We start from the raw sequence: 16,318 nt of genomic DNA on the forward strand, positions 1-16,318 counted from the left end.
CAATGGTGAGGTACAACAGTATGACATAGCAAGTTCATAGTGCTGCTAGTATAACACATTGGGACAACAGCATGATACTTAGAGCAGCAAGTATGGCTAGCATGCCAAGGACAGCAAGCATGCTAGGGACCACAAGCATGCTCGAGACAACAAGCAAGCAAGGGACAACAAGCTAGCTAGGTGCAGAAAACACATAGGTCAGTATGGCAACATGGTGCAGTAATGGCACATGATGCAGTACAATGATGGGTACCGTCATGATTGATGAAGCATGATGAGATGCAGTATTGTGATGATGGGTGCAGCATGGTGTAGCATAGTGAGACGCAGCATGATGAGGAGATGCAGCACGATGATAGGTGAAGGAGTCACCTTGGAGAATAAGTTGAAGGAGAATGTCTTCAACTGATCTCATGTATCATCTTCTTAAAGATGATCTATGCTCTCATCTAGATAAGTAAAAGTTTTGACTTCAGTTGTAAATGTACTATTTCTCTCTCTTTGTCTCTGCTGAACTATTGAAGAACATATAAGAAGAATTGATCAAGGGTTTCCCCACATTGGGGTTTGTCCCTGACTAGCGCCACATCTTGTGTCCTCTTGTCTTGGCTTGTCTTCTACAATTTATGTTTATGTTCTATCTATAGTTTACTTTAATGCTGATGTGATTGCTAATCTGGAAAAGATATTGAGCTAACTATGAAAATTGAAATAAATTTCTCTAAGCATAGAACATACCAAAGACAATTGGAAAAGGACAAAAGGATCAGTGGATTCCTTATCCCTCTTCAAATTCACCAAGGGCGAAATCGAAGCAGAGAATATTATCATAATAGAGCAGCGGAAGCTTTTGATGGCCTACCTAAAGATCACTTCATTAGGAAGTCCAGATCTAAGGGTTGAAGGAGAGGCAGATGCCTTGGTGGCAATAAGTTCAGCCATTATGCGAAGGAGTGTTTGAACGGCAGGGACACATCACTTGATGATGATAACAATCATTCCAGGGACATCTTCAATGATCATAGGAATGACAGGTAATGCAGGTCATCAAGGAAACGACAGACTCTTCAGAGAAAGCAAGGAACCCCAGGTATGAAGAATCAAATGTTGTCTCCTAAAAGATAAATAAGCGTTATCTTGTGTTGGCTCTCACCTTCAGATTCTTTCGAAATCTGGCTTATTGATTGTAGTGCTTCAAGGCACCTCATCGGATAGAAGGGTACTCTCTCGAATTTGGTAAAGATGGAAACAACCGTGGGATTATACTTGGAGTCTATGCCACCTATCCCAAAAAGGGTGTAGAGAATGTTACCCCTCAATTGAATGTGGGTAACTCGATTCATTTACAAGAATCTCTTTTATGTACCTGATGACAAGATGAACATGGTGTCCATTTCGGTAATGGAAGTCAAAGGGTTTCGGGGTAGCATTCATCGATGGAAAGGTACGTGTTTGGAAATAGAATTTTCAAAGATGCTTTTATCTTTGAGTTCAGGGTTGGCAGGAAGTCCATTGGGGACCATGTCAATTGACACATAGCACCGGAGGTCTATAAGTCAGATGATGACAGGGATGCCTGAATTCAAAAGGAGCATGAAGGTACATGTCTGAGATGTACCGAAGGGAAAATCTTACAAGGGGACCATTCCCCTCATGTAGCAGGTCCACAGGTTTGGAACAACCCGAGGGGTTTGAGATTCATGATCGAGAATCTCATGTGTGTCGGTGGAAGAAATCCCTCTATGGCTTGAAGCAGATCACCCTGGGTTTGATATGAGAGGATTGATAGCTGTCAGATGAAGCTAAGATTCACTAAGAGTGAAGTCGATCCAAACCATTGTTTGAAGGTTGTGGATGATAGACCTCTCATACCGGCACCTTCTGAGGACGACCTATTTCAGACAGGTGTAGACCCTCTCACTTGTAGAGGTAAGAGGGAGTTGGATTCCGGATGTGGAATGGTAAACTACAAGCCCATGACTACCTCAAGGATCTTAACTTTCAAAAGTTATATGTCGATGATGCCAGACTATATTTGGGAAATGCCTCTGAGTTTCATAAACTCATTTGCATTGATGTTATAGGTGAACTTCCGTCCGGACATATGTTTTACAGTTAGCATGGTGAGATCATATTTGGTTGAGCCTAACTGGATTGTTGCCAAGAATATTCTGAGATATCTTTGGGGCACAATCTCTCATGGATTGAGATACACTGCCGGAAATATGAAGCTGCATAATTATTCGAATGTTGACTGGGCAGGCAGTGTGGAGGATCACTAGAGCACTTCTCAGTGTTGGTTCTCTTTGGGTTCTGCTTCGATATCATGGATGAGCAGGAAGCAGAAGTCGGTTGCTATAAGCACCGCCGAGACTGAATACATAGCTACGAGTATGATCTCGTACGAAGCTACCTGGTTGTGGAAGTTCTTCAGTGAGCTATTTGTACATATGATGAATACCATCATGATCCTCTGTGACAACCGGGGGGGATTCGATTGTTGAGGAATCCCATATTCGATGATTTCTCCAGCAAATAGACATCAGATGCTACCTTATCTGGGATATCGTAAGTCGATGAGCGAGGAGGCTCCATCACATTGAGACTGATGTACAGGTTGCAGACATTTTGTCAAAGCCCTGAGGAAAGGTCAAGCTGTGACTTTCCAGAACGACTTGGAGTCATTGAGATACCTTCTTATTAGGGTCATGCATGTTGCGTGCATTGAGCTCTGGGAGCTCTGGGGAGCTTGGGGTACTTACTGGAGCGACATACGACCATAGGGCGACTCACCCTCCCCTGGTGGTGCGCTATGTACAAGGTGAAAGGTTCAACCTTCCCCTATGATACCCCATGACGACTTTGAGACATGATGATTAGTTCTCCTGTGGGCCAGGATGATTAGTTCTCCTGTGGCGACTGTTGGACAGGATGATTCATTCTCCTGTGGGAAAAGATGATTAGTTGTCCTGTCGAGGCATCCTACCCATGCAGTCTGGGACTCATGGGAAGTACCTCTCATCTGATCAATGAGCAAGGAAATGGGGTTAGGGACCATAGGAGTACTATCAATGGACGCATCATTGTATCTACCATACTCCCTATGCTAGGATGACCTCCATTGATCTGGGATCAGTATGAGTGGTTTGAGACACTCTCTTGTGATATTGATATGGGATCAATAAAACTGATTTTGGGTCTGTAAGAGTGATATGGCACACTCTCTTCAGATGAAACTGACTTTGGGTCAGTAGAGAATGGTATGAGACATTCTCGATCAATTCTTCTTCTTCATGGTTCATCAAAGCAAAGCAGTTCAAAGCACTGATGGCAGAGATAGTACAGTGGGACATATGGATCAGCAGATGGAGTTCTCCCTAGTTGAGAGGGAGTGTTAAAATTGGCAACTAGGGCCAAACTCCATGTGGGTCATCTTATCAATGGCAGCTGATATTTTTCTTGGATCCCTCTCATCGAGAGGTGTAGGATTGATCTAAAGATCATCTGATTCCAATAAGTATTCATGGAGATATGAATTTATTTGTGTTATGGGACAATTCGTCAAGGTCGGCGAGCAACCAAATAAACCCCACTTGTGCTCAACGTTTATTATAAATAGAGATGCCTTGAAAGTCATTTGGACACACATCCTCTTGGTGATATCTTCCTCTCCACTTGTCTTTGGGTTTTGGTGGGAGGAGATATCTAAAGAGGATACGTTGCCCTAGAGGATGCCCTAGATCCTAACGCTATAATGGAGGATATTTTCACGCAATGAAGTAAGCCTACATAACACAACAAGGAGAGATCTAATTGTTGGTCTAAAAGAGAAGCCCTACGCTACCCTATACATAGCTCTATGGAGAGCCCTATGTTGCCCTATACACAGCTCTATTGGAGAGCCCTAGGCTACCCTATACACAGCTCTATGGAGAGCCCTATGCACAGCTCTATGGAGAGCCCTATAGAGAGCTTTATTGGAGAGCCCTATGCTGCCCTATACACAACTCTATTGGAGAGCCCTACGCTGCCCTATACACAACTCTATGGAGAGCACTACGCTACCCTATACACATCTCTATTGGAGAATCCTACGCTACCTTATACGCAGTTCTATGGAGAGCCCTACCTCCCCTATACGCAGCACTATGGAGAAGCTCTATGCTGCCCTAACTACAGTCCTCCAGGTGATACAAAGGAAGATTATTTAAGCATGCCCTAGTCACAACCATGGAGGAAGGAAGGTCTGAAAGCGGCTTGTACGACATGGTGAAGAGTGTTGAAGGGTATACCTTGAAGTCTGTCCAGCAAGGCAACATATGTTAGGACTGTGTTGATAATAGTACAGTCACTTGGATCAAGAAAACAATGATGATACAGTGAAGCAGCATGATGTTGCAAGGAGCAGCATGTTGATGAATGTTGCAGCATGATGGGTACAACGATGAAGTGTATCATAGCATAATGAGGGGCAGCACAATGGTGAGTTACAGCAGTATGATATAGCAAGTTCATAGTGTTGTTAGTATAACACATAGCAAGTTCATAGTGTTGCTAGTATAACACATTGGGATAGTAGCATGATACTTAGTGTAGCAAGTATAGCTAGCATGCCAGGGACAACAAGCATGCTAGGGACAACAAGCATGCTTGGGACGACAAGCAATCAAGGGACAACAAGCTAGCTAGGTGCATAAAACACATAGGTCAGTATGGCAACATGGTGCAACAATGGCACATGATGCAGTACAGTGATGGGTACCATCATGATTGATGAAGCATGATGAGATGCAGCATTGTGATGATGGGTGCAGCATGGTGCAGCACGGTGAGGCGTAGCATGATGACGAGATGCAACACGATGATAGGTGAAGGAGTCACCTTGGAGAATCAGTTGAAGCAGCATGTCTTCAACTGATCTCATGTATCATCTTCTTAGAGATGATCTATGCTCTCATCTAGATAAGTCAAAGTGTTGACTTCAGTTGTAAATGTACTATCTCTCTCTCTCTCTGTTGAACTATTGAAGAACATATAAGAATAATTAATCAAGGGTTTCCCCACATTGGGGTTTGCCCCTGGCTAGTGCCACATCTTATGTCCTCTTGTCTTGGCTTGTCTTCTGCAATTTATGTTTATGTTCTATCCACAGTTTACTTTAATGCTGATGTGATTGCTAATCTGGAAAAGATATTGAGCTAACTATGAAAATTGAAATAAATTGCTCTAAGCATAGAACATAATGAAACTTAACAGTTGCTCAACAAAATCCAAGATTTTCAGGTATCGAACTATTCGACTAACTAGAACATCCCAATTCTCACACTAACACTTCCAGAATGAATCTAGATGTTTGATTATTCGAATAATTGGAATAATTGGGACATCTGCTCTTAATCAGGCTAAAACCCTTTAGCCTCTATTTTTGTTAGGCTTCAATCACAACCCTCAATAGCCCATATGACCAGGGGCTTGGGCTAAAACTTAAATCCCCAAATTTCCCAAAATTTGATCATTTTTACAAGAATTTCAGAAGTAAAACTTCAACCTTCTCCATAATTGAATCTGACTCCAGCAAAGCTTGAATTTGCTCAAATTCATTCTAAATGTTACTCGAGTCCATAGTAGCATGTAATACCTACAAAACTCCTCAAATCCTTTGTTAGATTTGAGCTTCTTTTCAAGAAATCAAAAGGGGACCCTATGGCTAAACTCGTCAAAATTTAACAACTAGGTGAACTCTCTTTCTCCCTAATAGTAATAACTCAAGGCTTTCAAGCCCTTTAGTAAGCTTTCTAACCCTTTGCATTAGATGTTTTGTAAAGACTCCTTCTTCTAAGTCTTCACTCTAACAATTAAAGCTATTTTTCTTGCATGAAAAATGGAAATTTACACAAGCTTTTATTTCTCGGCAGTTTTCTTAGTTGTCTTGGATAGTCCATCCTTATTTACATATTAAAATTCATCCCCATAGGCTGGTATAAAACCGGCCTTCTGCTCTGAGGCTCATTAACATCCTCCAACCTTTCTATCATGAATTATTATGACAAAGGGTATTACACATCCATAATATAACAAGTAAACATTATTTAAAGAGCTAATTCTACATTACAAACCCATCCTTATGAAGATTACAACCAATAGCCAAGCATCATTACAAAGGGCATAATTCATCAATAAATTCACACTCGGCAACCCATTAACAACATCATTCATAAAACTGGAAACACAAACACATATATAGATTCCATTCAAGAAAGAGAAATAAACTTATCTGAATTGTTTTTAAGCTTTCGCTGAAATTGAAGAAGGGAGATAAGATTATTATCTTACTAATATGAATAAAGTACGAGATTGCAAGTGCAACTCCTAGAAATGTTGAAAATAATATAAAGAAAGTAACCTACATAGGTATAACTTCAAAACATAAACATATAAATGTATAAAGTTGTGACAAGGGTATAGTGTTACAAAATACTAAATGCTAAGTGAGTTTTGGAAAACTCAATAACATGTCAAGAGTGAGAAAGTGAGAGAGAGATCAGCCGATGCGATTGATGATGTCCAAATCTCCGAAGTATGAAGGCCAAGGGCGAAGGGGGCAAATAGGACATTGGTTTTTTATCGGAGTCCTCTAGAAATATCAAGGGGCCTTGTTGTATGACCTGAGGGGGAATGTACAAGCAAGGGACACTATTACCATCTAAGGTCGGAATAAGGAAAGTTTGAAAGGATATTTGGCTGCTCTGTTGGGACTGGGAGGCACTCTAACAAGCGAGTGGTACTCTACTCTGATATCATTTGGAGCTAATCTCTCTACCATTCTGAGAACGTGTGGCTTGATGTGTGTCTCCCTTGGCTTGATGTTGGCCTCCCTTGGTTGGCCTCCCTAAGGGGGAGGCTGAAGAGAAACTTGTGGTCTCGTCATTCTACTATCTGGTGTACTTTGGAACTCAGCCTAGCATTTGCATCTCCAATCTAATGGATCAACAAGAGATTTTATCGGTTTGGTCATCCCATGGTAGGGCATAGCATGCAAGAGCTAAGATCTATGGCAAAAGATCTCGCTGATGAAGAGGGCTAAGCATCTCTAGTCTTGATGCTAAAAGTAAGTAGAGACGGAGCTCCTTGAGTCCTTATAAAGGCAATGATTGCATCCTCTAATCTCATAGTCCTCTAATTTGATGGACAGCCACACTCCACCCATCCATAGGCTCAGTTGCACCTTGACTTTCTTACAGCTAGCTACCCCCGAGCCAGATTGGATTCCACAAGAAGTTGTTGGCAATATGGTAGCCATGGTCGGTATTTTCATCATATGAAGAAATAGAAAAAATTGAATTTATATTATGCCTCCTTAATTGCTCAAGTCAGCCTCCTATTAATAAAGTTGGTTGGGCCCCTTGAAGGCACCTACTCGACCCCCTTGCAAATTCTATAGATAAGATACCCCTCCTTCTCATTTGGATATCAACTTCTGTCTTGATCATCTTTGTTCCAACGAAAGAAAAAGAGGAAAGGAGGGTCGAAATCTCAGAAGGATGGAGGAGAGGCTTGGCAGCTCTTGTTTCTGGTTAGATGTTATCTTGATGTCTTGTTTCTGGATGTATTGATAAAATTTGAACTCTCTCTCTCTTATAAGGAACAATTTCTTGGTTTTCCCCTTGTGGGTTTTTCCCTAGCCTCAAGCCTAATTTTTCTGTCTCTTATCTCTTTGTCTCATGGTTATTTTCTACAGCTCTTTCATGTTTATGAGTTGAAATTTTCTTCTGTATAACTGCTTAATGATATTGGATGTTATATATGTAATTAACACTAACTGATCATTAGAAGTAGTTATCGGTTGAAGAAAATTATTCTAGCTTGTTTTCCCTAGAAAAAAAAATCAACATGGTATCAGAGCCAAGTTGAAGCGCGGTTTGAATGACAAGCACAAGATTTCAAAAAGGAAGATCTCGCTGGCCGAGTTGATAAAAGTTAGTTCTAGGCATAAGTTATGAGATGAGTTTGTGACTAGGACAAAGTAAAAATTCACAGTGCTAAGAAGAGGGTTGAAACCCTTGTTGAGGTTGGGATGTAAGGCTACATTGCCTCTAAGAATCATGAAGTAAATTTCAAAGGCTGGAAAAGTGTGTGTGACTAGCTAAAGTAACCTATTGTGGGGCTGCAAAAATTTGGAAATGAGGCTGAAAATCCCAGCGAAGTCAAGCCATCTCTAATCCAATCTTGAAGTGATTCAAGCCAAGGTCTGTGGTACAAACTCTATGGAAAACTAAGTTTGAATCCAACGCATCAGAGCTATCTCTGAGGTATTATCATTTTACAAATACTAGTAGACTTGTATTGATGATGGAATAATGACAACATGATTCGAGTTTTGTGATCTGACTTACTGTGATAACAATTATGATCTGAATCTAGTCTAAGTTTTGTGTTGGAATTCATAATCTAAGTTCTAAATTCAACAGGATTATCCGAATTTTGTAAGTTTGTGGTTCATTGCTATGATTGAGGTCCGAAGTCTGTAACTAGTCTTTGTGGTGACGTCTGAGTTACCTCAGAGCAAAGAGCAGTTTGGGATCCAATCTACCTTTTTTTATTGATCCAAGTTCTCTCAAGGGGCGAGTTATGATCCGAGTTCTCTCAAGGGACGAGTTATGATCTAAGTTATCATTGTAATTTGTAAAAGTCTGAGGCATCCTATTCTTTGTAAAAAATTGCAATCCTGAGGAATTCTTTCTCTGTGGAAAGCTACGAACCTAAGGCACTTCTTCTCTGTGGAATCCTTATGGTCCTAAGGCACCTTATCACTATGAAAATTCAGATACCAGTGAAACATATTACAAGGAATCCGGGCTTGAGGGATCATCTATTAAAGCGTTGTGCTATTACCAACGAAGATGAGAAAGGTATGTTTTAACTCTTGTTATCTTACTCACTCTTGAGGGTTGTCTATATATTTGTTTAACCAAGACCAAATATATAAGTTTGTAGGAAGTTTTCCCAAAAGAACTATTGATTTCCAGCTCAATAAAGGTAAGGAAAATCTCATGTTTGAGAAACCCTTAAAGGATCCATTAAGGTCTGTTTTGCATCATAATTTTTCCATTAATGAAAGTAAGACCTTTGTACCTCATTTTTTTATCTCAGTGTCATTGACAATTGTGAATGTATTTCATGTATGCAATATTGTCTAATGCTAAATGACTTTGTTCTCCATATGAATGATGATCAAAATTGTACGAGATTGAAAACCAGAAATCTGGATTGCAATGAAGCCTAGGAGTTCAACTAAAGTTGGGTACGATCATAGCCAAGAAAGAAGCTCACATCTCTTGAAGGTTTAAGGCAGTTTTGAGGCAGCATATGGCATATCTCTGAGGCAGTGGATTGGCTAACATAATAGAAGCTTGCATCTCTTGAAGTAGCTCGCACTTGTCTGAGGTTAGAAAGATCTAATTTCTGAGAGAAAACAAAGGTGTTCCTGAGGCATGCGAAGGCTATTCCAAAGGCAAAGCTAAAGGCATCTCTGAGGCAAACTAAGTTCTCTCTAAGGCTAGCGAAGGGCAGAAAAGAAGGATTTAAATCTGTGGAGGATTCAAAACTATGGTATAACCTTGACACCAAGATTGCTTGAAGGAAACACTTCTCTATACATAAAAGAAGAATGACATATTGCAAAAGGGCCGACCTGATTGATCTAAAGCAAGAAGCTGACACTTATAAGTCCGAGGATCCAAGACCATTATATATTTTTGAAAGCTATGCTCCTCTTTAAGTCTTCAAGAATATGATCAGAAATATTGTAATGACTATTGAAGTTTCACTAATGATCTCCCTTTGGGTTTTGTTCAGACCTTTAAATGATGGGTGCCTCAATATCTCAAGTTGCAAGTCTGCAAAATAGCTTCAAAACACTGCTTTGGAATTTCAAGTATTGAGCAAAAGGTCTACTAAATGTATGGACGTTGCTTGTTTCTCTTCAAGCATTGAAGACCCATGTCTCTCTAGATAAAGTCCTATATAACTAAGTGTTGGCATGAATATTTGAGAATAAGCCTAGACCCGAATGATGGAATTTATTGCATGTACCGATGTCGTTGTTACAATAATGTTGTGATAAAAGAATTTCTTGATCTGAAAATCATTGCATGCATGTAACTGTGGACATTGGAATCAAATGCAAAAGTGACAAGATATGATAAGAGGATGAAGCTCCTCTTCAAAACTTACAGTCTGATCGAATTATTGTTGACAGATTTGAAATTTGTTGAGATTACAAAATCCTAGGGTTTGGAAGATTGAAATGATTTGAATCTGTAAAACCCTAGTAAGGGTTTGAACAAGGAATGTCCTAGGGTTTATGAACAAAAACCTAGAACTAATCACTAGTAATACTGATATTGAAATTCAAGAATGATGAAGTTGAATGCAAGGATGAGTGGGTTTGTAAACCCTGGACTAAGCTTGAAGAAATTTTGGGGCTTAGAGTCAAAACCATTGCTAATCAATTGATTACCCTATCTAGGGTTGGAGATGAAATCCTAGGGCTTATGAATTAATTCCTTTTGCTTAAAAGAAGAAACCCTAGCTCCTAGAAGATTTGACATCTTGATGATGAGGATGATTGCAGGTTGGATGCAAGAATGCAAAAGATTAAGAGGGAGTTGACATGTTCTGAAAAGATAAGTATCTTGTATTTATTTTATTTTTAATCATTACTCATGTTGTTTTCCTTCTTGTCCTTGTAGATCTTGTTTGGTTGTATTCTTTCTTCCATGACCTCCTAGTAAGGATTGCAAATAGAAGATGAAGTATGTCAAGGTTGTGGCAATCGTTGAAAATATGGAAGAACAAAGTGACAAAAAGAGTCGTGATTGGATGGGATTTGAACTCAGAGGAAGAATACAACATCAGACTGATTGAAGGATTTTTTGATCTATGACGAAAAGAAGTCAGTTGTGAATTCCAAGATGAAGTTGGCTAGATGTCTTAAAGAATGATGCTGATACAAATATGCTGAAGATGAGCCCGTGATTTTTTTTCTGCTATGTATTGATGATATGTTTCTAACAAGGGCTAAGGGCTTTTGTGTCCTGTGTAAGAGGGAGTTGTTTTTGTAAAGGCATGAGCCTAGTCAAAGCCTTGTTGCAATTTGACATAATCGATTGCAAGTCCATGGACATCTCCATGATGAAAGATTTGAAGAAGCCGCAAGACTCTGTTGGTAACCTGGTTGATTCTTTGATTGACACGTTGTCCTATCTATTGCATAGTCTAATGATTTCTTTTGCGATAAGCTAACACTGAAGTTTAATATATGGTTCGTTGTTCAACCTATTCTTGTCCAGAGTGTTGAAATCCACCATGGCTACTTTTCTGTTGTTGAGCACGATGTTGATGTTTGCTTCTGTGAGAAAACTGGAATGCTTGAGAACGCCTCTTAGAGAGGGAGCATTGATTGATAGCATCATGAGAATCTTCTTTGGGCATTGGATGAGAGAACATGGTTATGGTTCGGAAGATTGTCACTCCCTTAGGTCAGTTGATCGGGAGGCCAGTGAGTCTGGTCGGGGAGTTTGATTCTGAGGCTTGAAGTGATCCCTTAGGTTTTTTCCGGGAGACCAGTTTGGTCAAGGACACTGATTTTGTGATTTCTCCCTTAGGCAGTTGTTGAAAGACTTATGGATTGGTGGAGGAGATTGATTTTGAGTTTCCTTCCTTGGGTCGTTGACTGAGAGGCCAATGAGATGGTCGGGAAGGATGAGTTTTCCCCTTGTGGGTTTTCCCTCATAACTCTCTCTCTCATAACAATAGATTTCTCGGTTTTCCCCTAGTGGATTTTGCCCTGGCCTCAGGCCTATTTTCTATGTCTCTCATATCTTTGTCTCATGGTTATTTTATACTGCTCTTTCATGTTTATTGGTTGAAATTTTCTTCTGTATAACTGTTTAATGATATTGGATGTTATATATGTAATTAATACTAACTGATCATTGGAAGTAGTTATCTGTTGAAGAAAATTGTTCTAGCTGATTTGCCCTAGAAAAAAATCAACAAAGGTAGTCTCGCTGAGTCCTCAAAAAGTTAATTACAAGGTAGAGATATGAAGGAAACTCTCATTCATATACAGAAATCAGGATATTATTTATGAACTCATTGAGCCAAGGCTGGTTACTCATCAGAGATTTGCCATAAATGAGCTTGCACAGCACTAAGGGGGTCCTTCACTGCCCAACCGTCCCTTGACACCACCCTTTTCTCAGTGCTTCTCGTGCTTACTCAACAGAATCCAGAAAACTAATGGTCCTCTGTTTCAGCCCAGGTTTAAGACTTTTTGCCTGATTTCCCTAATAAGACATTTACAGTTTCTCTCTATACTCACACACATTGGTTTCTTCTCTTAGCAACTGACTCTCTTAATGAGATTTTGTGGTCTATATGCTGGACTGTGTGGTCAAGCCAGAAATCTCTAGAAGAGTACTTTGACCATACCTCTGGGCAGTCTTGTACCTCTTCCATCTCTTCTCATGACTGGTGGAAATTGGTATTTCTGCTACCAATCACTTTCTTCTCTGGTTTTTTTGGGAAAATTAAAGCCTAGGCATTTAATTCAGGACAAGATATTTCTGCTAATAATAAATTTCCCAATTTCCTCGCAGTTTCCTCTCATGACATTGAATCTGTATAGGTTTTCCCCTTTCCATCGGCTGTTGGCAATATATATTAAAATAAAACATATTACATCAGTCAAGCTTTTCAAAATATCCATGCTGGCCATGCCAACAATGCAAGTGATATTTACAATTACAATAATTGGGTTTAAAGTGGGGTGTTACACACTAAGAGGCCAATCATGTGGCGAATTCTAAAACTCAAAATATAGAATTCAATTTTAAAAATAAGTCATTAGATATTTATAAATTATACCCTTTTTTATCCTCACCAATATTAACTTTCATTTGAAATTCTTGATATGAATTAAATATATGAAATGCAGAACATACACACTCCTGTATCTTTGACATGATTATAAGCATGTCATGCATTCAGCCATTACCTGTGGAGTTGGAGCTTCTTTCCTCCGTCCTGTTAACCAGCTTATCCACTCGATTTTTTTTTACAGGAAAGCAAACAAAAATAAGTTAGAACTAGGACTGATCAAATTGTAAACTGTAATCATTGTCCAACACATTTCTGTTTTTCAAACATCACAGAGCTGATAAGATAAGATAAGTTTATTAATGTCCAACGAATGACCACAAAAGTAGGTCAATGGGACTGATTGGTACATCTAGTGCAAGTACAATGTGAGAGTGTAAATGCAATTCCTAGCTAAATCCAGAGTAAATGAAGTGAAGAAGAAATACAACAGTATGACAGCCTCATAAACATGTATATAACTGAATCAAAGGCCCCGATACCATCAACTATTTTTTTTAAATCCTTTTTAGTATACAATAAGGGTTTACTTCAAAATCCTTTATAAAACCACTTGACCAAATATTTGGAAATTTACATGTAGACAGTGTACTTTAACACTGTCAAAACAAGCTGCAATACCAAGCAGTCATTTACTCATTGAGTAAAATGAATCCCGTTGGAAATGAATGCAACTAGTCTCCAGATCATGTCTGTTGTACCATGCAGTTGGCAGTTTCTTTCTAATGTTCTCGCAGGCATAGTGCATAGAAGTTCAATGCAAAATGAAAGATGAGTAAATGTTGAGATGTGATCTACAGTAAATTACTCGTGTGGATGTCAAAGGATGGAACCAGTTTCCTAAAATACCACTGACTGCTTGCATACGTTATAAACTCATTTTGAAGGGCAAGCCTAAGAGAAAATGAGAACAATAAACTGAGCATCAAGCTTAATAGTAACCCATATTGTCTCTCAATTAAAAGCTTCCAAATTTTTCCAGCATGGCATAGTTACCTTTAGTTCAGAATCAGAATAACACATTTTAAGCAATAAGCTTTTGTAAAATAAACTGCAAAAAGAATTTGGGCTTGGAAACAGTGAACACGTCTTCAGTGAACAGCAGTTCATACACACAAACATATCCAACATAGAAATACAATGAGACTTGTGATAGGCTAAGGGTGGTATCCATTTATTTATATATTACTATTAAGATTTATTCATGCATTTTATATTCATTACATTGGTATAAAAGTCATTTCTCAGGCACTTCCACTAATTCAAACTCTTGGCCAGACATTTACCAAAGTTTCTCTGATTTCGGATCTTTGACCACACCGGCCACTAACCATTTACAGCTTATAATTTCTATTAAACAAAAATCCTTCTGTTGCGAATTTGAACATATCAGATATCAGAAAGGGTTTAATCCCATTCGATTTATAATACAAGGGTTACAAATTTTAAGGTGACTATAGATATATATATGCGTGAAACTCAACTTCAAAGGAAAGGAACTTATAACTCTTAGAAAAAGTCTAGTTTGAAATTGAAGTGGTATTTGAAACCTTATCTATTTAATTCCCTAGAGGAAAAGGTGCGATAGTGACAAGAAGTAAAAGTACCTCATCATTTTCATGGGTCCCTCACACTTGTGTTCCCACTAATTATCAAAGTAAGTCGAGGAATAAGTAAACCTTCAACTCTGAATTCCACATATATTTCAACATTGTGGACTAAATGTCTTTTCGTGCAATGGATATTTGTTGGCCTTTGAAAATAAAAATCTCCATTGCCAAAATTGCTGGATAGTATTTACTGCAAGGGAATACTGAAGTAACATGCAAATGTATAAATTTGAGTTGTTGGAGAGTACATACGCAAGGGAACGTCAAGATAACACGCAAATGTATAAAATTGCATCACAAATTAAAAAAATTAGAGGATGAACTAGCAAAACATCAACAAAATAAGAAAGTATGACAACAAAAAATTAAGAATTTTATGGAGAAATTTGACAAGGAATAATCAGAGAAAGATGAAAAAAATTCTCGTTTAAAGAACCATAATCAAAGTTTAGTTGCACATATCACAAAGTTGAAGAACCAGAAGAAATCACAACAAAACAAGAAGGAATCAAAGATCCATAAAGAAACAATGACCAACCCAGTTTAAATAGAAGTTGTTGGATATAAAAATCCAAACATTGGAGAAAGGAACCACTAGAAACCCAGACAACATCAAAAATCAAAAAAAAAAACTTATATTGAAATGTTATCAACCTAAATCGCAAAAAGTATCAAAAGATGAATATTCCAAAAATAAAACACAAAATACAAGGATGACTTATTATCATCCTAATTATAATAACCATTGTATTATTTAGCAAATTAACCCAAGACTAAATCAATATGAAAAACTAAGTGAAAATCCTAGTATATCAAAAGGAGGCTTAAGTGTGAAATCTTATCCTTGGAAATCACAGAAGTCATTGCCATACAATGCTTAGGGTGGTCTGACCCTTTCTAAGACAATTCTGCTAAGCTTTTCCTAGCTCAAATTGTCTCATATCTTCAACCATCACATCCTTGAGAATGGAGAATCATGAAAAGGCATTGCAGGCTAGAACTATGGCATAGCTTTCTCTATAAAATGCTTCAAGGGAAAAAAACCCTTGCACGGAGAGGCAATAAACATTAATTACAATAACATATAATCTATATGACACAACCCTCTACCCTTTAACTAGTCAATGCATATAAGTATAGCATCACAAGGCTTATGTATCATCTCACTTATTCGTTATCAATTATATAATTATTATCCTTTATGGATTCCAGCTATCTTTGATTCCTATGTTGGATATTTTTGCATATATGAACTATTGTTCATTACAACATCTTAATCAAAAACTGTTACGAACATGATTACAAAACTTCAAAGAATCAATCACACATTAACTTACCTGGTAGTGTAGTGAGGTCTGAATCACTTTTAAACTTTACCGACGTTCTTTTACTGCAGTTAGAATTACAAATTACAACACAAGCAATAAAGCAAAATGAGCATTGGAATGATCTCGAAAAATAATGAATAACATATGTATCAATGTGCAAATGTTGTTATTAGAGTATAAGCATAACACTGAAAACTTTCTCCCAGAAACTTGGTTCTAAAACATGCCACAAGCTCTTGACATTGGTGTCTTAAAGTTAGGACAGATCCCAAAGCCGAGACAGACCATTACAAGAGGCAGCTGATTTCACATATGCTTGACCTGGCCATAATTGTTTCGTAGCTTTTACATTTCTACCTAATTGACCAGAGATGACCATAAAGTAGAAATAACTTCACAACTCTTTTCAGTTTTTACCCCCATTGTTTTGATCAAGTG

General features: G+C 38.4%; 1 long non-coding RNA gene across 1 annotated transcript in view; it reads right to left on the reverse strand.

Annotated features, from left to right (window-relative positions):
- LOC149249364 (uncharacterized) overlaps positions 1-16,318 on the reverse strand; it is a 38,148-nt gene that overhangs the window by 19,972 nt on the left and 1,858 nt on the right. Inside the window, exon 2 of the long non-coding RNA XR_016265845.1 lies at positions 13,061-15,942. This is a non-coding gene — a long non-coding RNA (uncharacterized LOC149249364). The remainder of the gene's footprint in view (positions 1-13,060; positions 15,943-16,318) is intronic.

The sequence above is a fragment of the Pinus tabuliformis genome, chromosome 7 (genome assembly GCF_031772625.1).
Source record: "Pinus tabuliformis cultivar Carrire ecotype Pingquan chromosome 7, CPIR1, whole genome shotgun sequence".
Lineage (NCBI taxonomy): Eukaryota > Viridiplantae > Streptophyta > Pinopsida > Pinales > Pinaceae > Pinus > Pinus tabuliformis.